The sequence below is a fragment of the Poecilia mexicana genome, unplaced genomic scaffold (assembly GCF_051168715.1).
Source record: "Poecilia mexicana isolate PSO_F unplaced genomic scaffold, ASM5116871v1 scaffold_12, whole genome shotgun sequence".
NCBI classification, from domain to species: domain Eukaryota; kingdom Metazoa; phylum Chordata; class Actinopteri; order Cyprinodontiformes; family Poeciliidae; genus Poecilia; species Poecilia mexicana.
The window spans coordinates 14,944,457-14,951,144 of NW_028263381.1; positions in this window are offsets into that span (position 1 = coordinate 14,944,457).

The following is a 6,688-nucleotide window of genomic DNA, read 5'->3' on the forward strand; positions in this document are numbered from 1 at the left end:
CTACTATAGAAATGAAACAATATAATATATATTATAAAAATCATAATATTACATGTTATAACATTCACCCGCAAAGTTTACACAGGTGGCAATGGCTATTATTTATTTATTTCACTCTGTTAAGATACCTCCCAAATCTCCCGTTTTTTGTTTTGAAGGTTTCCCGAAGACACGATGTGAGGAAGAAGGGAGAAATGTCTTTAAGGAGAGAGATTCACTGCACAGCACGGATGAATCTCGCATCGGATTTTGGACCCAATCACTCTTAAGCTAGAACTCGTCGGCTGGAAAACATGAAAAAACCTATGTGTGTGTGTGTGTGTGTGTGTGTGTGTGTGTGTGTGTGTGTGTGTGTGTGCGCGCGCGCTAAACATGCATAGCCTAATATTATTCAGTATTAATCATTATTTATTTATGTTTATATTTATATAAATATGTATTGATAAGACGAGAGCGGTCCATTAGGCGTTTGTCCTTTTATTATGTCTATGTGAGAAACGGCCCGGTCTACGGAAGACGGGTCCTTCGAAGGCCACGAATATGGACGACCAGCAGAGAGAAGCTGTAGCCTTCGGCTAGCTGCCTAGCCTCCATCTCGGCGTTATGTTGCTTAGCAACCGTGACAACGTGAAGCACAGAGCGGCGAAAGAGAAAAAAAGGACTCGAAGTTTGTTTTTTTACTCTTTATTTCTGTATTATTCTTCACCGTTTGTAATAAAGGTTGGTCCATAGTAAAAAAGAAATCTGTTTGTCTGATTCTAAAATGTTTAAACACGTATAGCAAGGAATGTCAGCAAATTATTCATTTTCAAATACTCTCCATATCTCAGGAAGTAAGACATTACAGTTAAATAAAACTATTATGTTTGAAGCCTTAACTTTAATCAGTGAAACCAATTTGCTCAGGAATAAATTACTTTAGTGAACCAAAAATATTTACAGCTATTACCAGACTTAATATCTGTGTTTCACCTCCACTCATAGGGGAAAACTAGATTCGGGAGACAGGCGTTCTCTCTCGGTGTACCGAACCTGAAGCGCACGGCCAGCTGACAGCTGGCGAGGGGAGCTGGCTGTTAATGCAGCGGGAGCAGACATCTCCGAAAACGTCGGAGCAATATTGTAATTAAGAGATTTACTGTTGAACTTTTTGTTTGCTGCATTTTATCTGCTTTTTGTTTGCGTCTCTTTTTTGTTTGCTGCATTTCATTTGTTTGCGTCTCTTTTTTGTTTGCATGTTTTCTCTGTTGCTGCACATTTGCACCTGTCGGCCACCGTAGTTTATTGTTGACGCAATGAACCAAACACGCAGCTGCGTCGAAGCGGACACGCAGCCGCACCGCACGCGCAGCGTGTCACAGCGCCTTTTGCACACCTCTGGATGTTTGTAACTCGACACGGATCGCGCACGCCGAGTTACGTTCACGCAAACTGGAAGATGCTCTTGCAGGCGGCTCCAATGTAAGCCTGAACTATAAACGCCATACTGCTGTCTTGGCTCCACGCGCTCAACCCGAACTGTCAACCCCAACTGCCAAAATCCCGACTACAACTCAACTTTGAGTCCCTGGCATCACCGCTGTACCACCGAGACAGAAAAAAGGGGATGTAAACTAGGCGGCTGGGCTGCTACAATTTACAATCTACAAGTATAGACTTAACTCACACATTGTGAATAATGTCAGAGTTGCTACCTGTAACTAGCCCGGCTCCTTCGCTGGGCTGGCAGTCCTGGCGGGCCTGAAGCGCTGCCAACAAAAAAGTCCGGTTCATCTCCAAGACAAAATATGCGTCCAGTTTTTGGCTTTTGCTTACTCTCTTTTTTCCATCCTTTTTGCTCTGCCGCTCCATGGAGCTCCACTCATGTTAAGTTAGTCCGTAAAAATGCTCTAGCTAGTTGCCATCTGTTGCCAAGAGACCGATGATGACGTTGGTGGACGGCGGTGACAAGGTTTACCCAGAATACACTTGGAGACAATATTGGCGCTTCTCTTGTAGTTTTGAATGTCATAAAGTTAAATGTAAGAGTAAAAATAAAACAAGTCATGCAGCACAACATTTTATTCAATATTTTACACCCGCTATGTAACTAAAATCAGTTGGTCGTATGAAGCTTTTAGCAACCATGATTCAGCAATGACTGCGGCAATCCACTATATAATTGACTTGGGCAATTTCTTAAATATTTTACATATAGCGAACTCAACAGGAGAGTGTGCCTTTTAAACGTGATGGGGGGCGCGGGTTCTAAACTTTTGCAGAGGGGGCCAGATTTGGTGCGTTAAAAATGTAGGGGGGCCGACCTTGGCGGACGTTCTTTACATAGAAGAGCAATGTATTTAAACAAATTTCAGAAAGCCATTCTGTGTTTCACATTTGCTTTTTTATTTTAATTGCAGCGATCTCAAACATGTGTTTTGGTTCATTTGAAACATGCATATCATATGCAATTGAATATTCACTTAACTTCACTTTTTTAACACTAACTTTTTTCTAACGATTAAACAGAAGTAATTGTACTCTTGAGTGCAAATTACATTTGAAACATAAAAAAATATCTCACAGTTGAATATTTACAGAATTTTTAAATAAAATAGAGAAATGAGCAAGTAATAGTCATATCAACAAGTGCAGGGTTCATTTGAAATATGACATATGAGTAACTATAAATGTTGATTAGATTTTTTTAAGTTTATTATTCTGGAGTGAAAACTAAAAACTTGTCTGAATGTATGACTGATTTTGATCTTAAAAGAACATAATTTATTCAGAGACTTATTGTAAATGACAAATGACTTGTCTGCAATAATGTGATGGGTAATACAGAGATCTGGACTGCAGCACATAGGCCAGGTCTGGCTCAAAGGCAGTGGTATTGATGCACAAGATGTCTCGTAAGTGAGAGTCCGTTAGCCGTGTCCTCACACGGCTCTTATTTAAGTTCATAACCGAAAATGTCTTCTCACACAAATACGTCGACCCAAACAAGCTTAGCATTTTCTTACCAAACGCTCGAATCTCTCGAAACCTGTCCTTATACAGCTGTCGGTAAAAGTTGGCGAAAGAAAGCTGCTGGTGCCGACCGCGGCTCTCTGCGTCACACTGCAGCTCAATGAGCTCCAGCTGCAAATGGTCTGAGTCACACGGGTTGCTGCCCTCTAGTGGGTAAATGAGGAACAGCATTTAGTGTGTAAGCTACGCCATATGCAGGTAACAGTGCTGCTGCCCAATCTATTAATTCTATGTGCGGGCCAGACGTTATTGATTTTATGACAGGCAGGGGGCTGGATGAAGTTTGACCACGGGTCGCATTTGGCCCCCGGGCCGGACTTTGGACATGTCTGAACGTGATAAAGGCTTGAATCCTTGAAGTCATATTCTGCCTCCCATCCGGGCACCACCGAGGCCGGTGTCCCTTCGCCCCTCGAGTCCCCCCTAAAGCCCCGCCCCTGATTCAAGGTAACCTAGTTACTTGATTGTGCTATGTATATGGTCCAAAACAGCATAGCAGAGACTCAGAAATCATCATTAAATGTATTTTTACTAATCTGCATTACAGATCCTGCAATGCATTTCACAACCAAAGTATCAACCTCAATTTTGACTGAAATTCGAGAACGCTTGACTTAATGCAATATCTTCTTCTCAAACACCTGTCATTTGACTATCATCCACTAAAACGAGAGGCGTTGTGGAAAGAGGTGAAAAAGCCAAAAATAAAACAAAGAATGACAGACTGGTTTTTCAGGAGCAGGTATGACAAAGTGATTAATTTGATAAAAAATTTGACTTAACCAAAACTAACTGCATCACATCACTTCAAAGCTCAGGGTAAGTATGAATCTATTTAATGTCACCGGTTTAATATAGTTACATCGCCAGAGGCTAAAAAAATAAAATTTTTATCAATTAAACATTTGACTTATTTATGCACAGTTTCAGAGGAAGAAGATCTAAAACCTTTCTATGTCTCGCAACGCTTTTGTGAGTTGGGAGGAAGTTAAGAAATGCTTGCTTAACAGGAATCCAAACTACTTAGTCACTTTTCTTACTTTATAATCACTGTATAGAGACAGTAGACTTCACTCTCAAAATTGTAAACAGAAAGGTGAGCTTTGAAAAGTATTATTGATAATAGGTTATACTCTGCTTTTATTATGGTTAACTACATTCCTTAACCAGGAACGTCTTGCTTTCTGGAAATCAACCGTAAAACAACAAATACAATTTTTTTGTGTTTCTGTAAGAAAAATGCTGTCACATCTACATCATTTGTAACTGGTCTTGTAGCCTATAATCTGTTTGTTTTCATATTCATCACTTTTGGTGAATATGAAGAATTTAAAAATGTTTATGAAATTAATATACAGCCATAAATGTGCAAGGACATTTAGTTAAAATGTTCAAAGTTGTTGATAAAATGCCACAGGCAATGCAACAGGACACTGAACGCCTGGATGAAGCTACAGTAAAAATGTTGATAAACAGCTGACAGCAGGTTGACATTACATGTACAGAATTGAATGACAAAGAGAACTGACACACCAGCACCTCCTACTGGTAAGGAAATTCCACTACAGCGCATCCATATTGCCCTCTTTGTAATATTCGTCCACTGATCAGCATTTTTCAGCATCATTTTGTTCCAGTGCAGGGGCTATTCTTAAACTTCTGAGGCCATCACAGATTATATGTTCAGGCACATCAAGATAACAAAACTATTATCAGCCGAGTAGATTTGAAGATTACTAATAAAAATACTTTTCCTGCTGTTACACCTAACACTAGACTCCTAGACAGGATTAGCTTTAACCTTGGCTACCATCTTTATTGTAAGAACATATATGTATTCGTCCAGAATAATTGGTACTGTGCTGTCAGTTTGATAGTTTTTTTATGGAGACAAACTTCTTGGTTGAATAAAAATACTGCTACCTAATTCTTTCTGGCAGAAGCATGATATTTTTGGTCCAATTTCATATGGTAAAAAAAGCTGGTGAGAATGTGTCTTTAGGTAATAACTTAGATCGTCCAACTTGAGAAATTTTAAATCCATGTTGGGAAAAAGAAAAGAAATAAATGAGGAGTTTTGGATGGATAACTGAAAAGAAAAGAAATTAAAATGAATAATTTAGAAATTAGTCAAACAACACTAATATCAATTATACCACCATGGATTCTACCAGAAGCCGTGTAGAGTAGATATGTCAATAATGGAAAAGAAACAAGATAAATCTTACACCATAGATAATTATTCAGTACAATTATATTTAAACAATTATTATCAATATAGTTATACAGATGCATCAAAAATAACTGGAAAAATACGAATAGCTTTCGTGGTACCAGAATTCAATATAAAAATAGGAAAACAAATTACAGACAGTATACACAAGGGAAATGTTGGCAATATTATTAGCTTTACAATGGATAGAGGACATAAAACCATTAAAAACAATCATTTGTTCAGATTCAAGCTCTGCATTATTAAGTTTACAACATAATCAATCAGATAGTAGGATGGATATTTTATTAGAAATAGTTCATACATTATTCAGAATACAAAATATGGGTTTGATAGTTATATTTGTGTGGTTAGGGCAGATGAAATGGCAAAGAGGGAAATTTAAAATCCTATTAGTTTTACAGTTAAAACAGCAAGAGAGAGAGAGAGAGAGAGAGAGAGAGAGAGAGAGAGAGAGAGAGAGAGAGAGAAAGAGTATTGTTAAAGAATAATTATGAAAAAATGGGGAAAAAAAGGTGGGATGAAGAAAGAACAGGAAGATGGTTTTATAAAATTCAGAAGATAGTCGGAGAAAGAAGGAATGGAAGAAGAAATAGAAATGAGGAAAGAGTGATAACAAAGTTAAGATTTGGACATACAGGACTTAATTATACACTTTTTAAAATCCAACAGCGTACTACTGTGGAAAATATGAAATAATAGAACATGTTATATTAGAATGTCATAAATATATATATAAAAAAGAGAAGATATATGAGGTGAGAGTTTGAATGTATTAAGGAAAAGGTTAATTTATTAGATATTTTGAGGAAGAATTTGGGAAGTAAACATATACAAATAGTTATTTGAGTTTTAAAGAAACTAAATCATTTAATAGAATTTGATTATAGTAAGTGTGGTTGTGTGTATGATGTAGATGGGTAGAATACAAAATTCTGTATAAGTATGTATATTTGTGTGTGTGTGTGTGGGGGGGGTGTGTATGTGTGTGTGTGCGTGTGTGTGTGTGTTCATATGTATAGGTAGGATTTATTTATGTATTTTCATTTATGCATTTTAATTTATTATTATTATTATTATTATTATTATTATTATTATTATAAAAAAGCAGAAAAACCATACTAAGCTGAGCCCAACCTGTGGCCTGGTGACCTTTTTTTAAGGACAGTTATTGAATACTGGATCTTATGGAGAAAAAGAGGACTGTTTTATCGCGTCACTATTAAAGTGACTTTCTTTGTAATAAGATACCTTGAGCCTGATTGCTTCGCTGTTTGGGTTTTTGAGTTGCTTCCCAGCCAGCATGCCTAGGAGGTCCCCATGTAGGGGAAAGGAGGGTTGATATATGGGTCCCATATGTGTTTGTCCGCGGGTTCCACGATGGCCCCACATGGGTTTGCCCATGTAGGGCCAAAACCCACATGGGCCCTAAATGGAAAAACC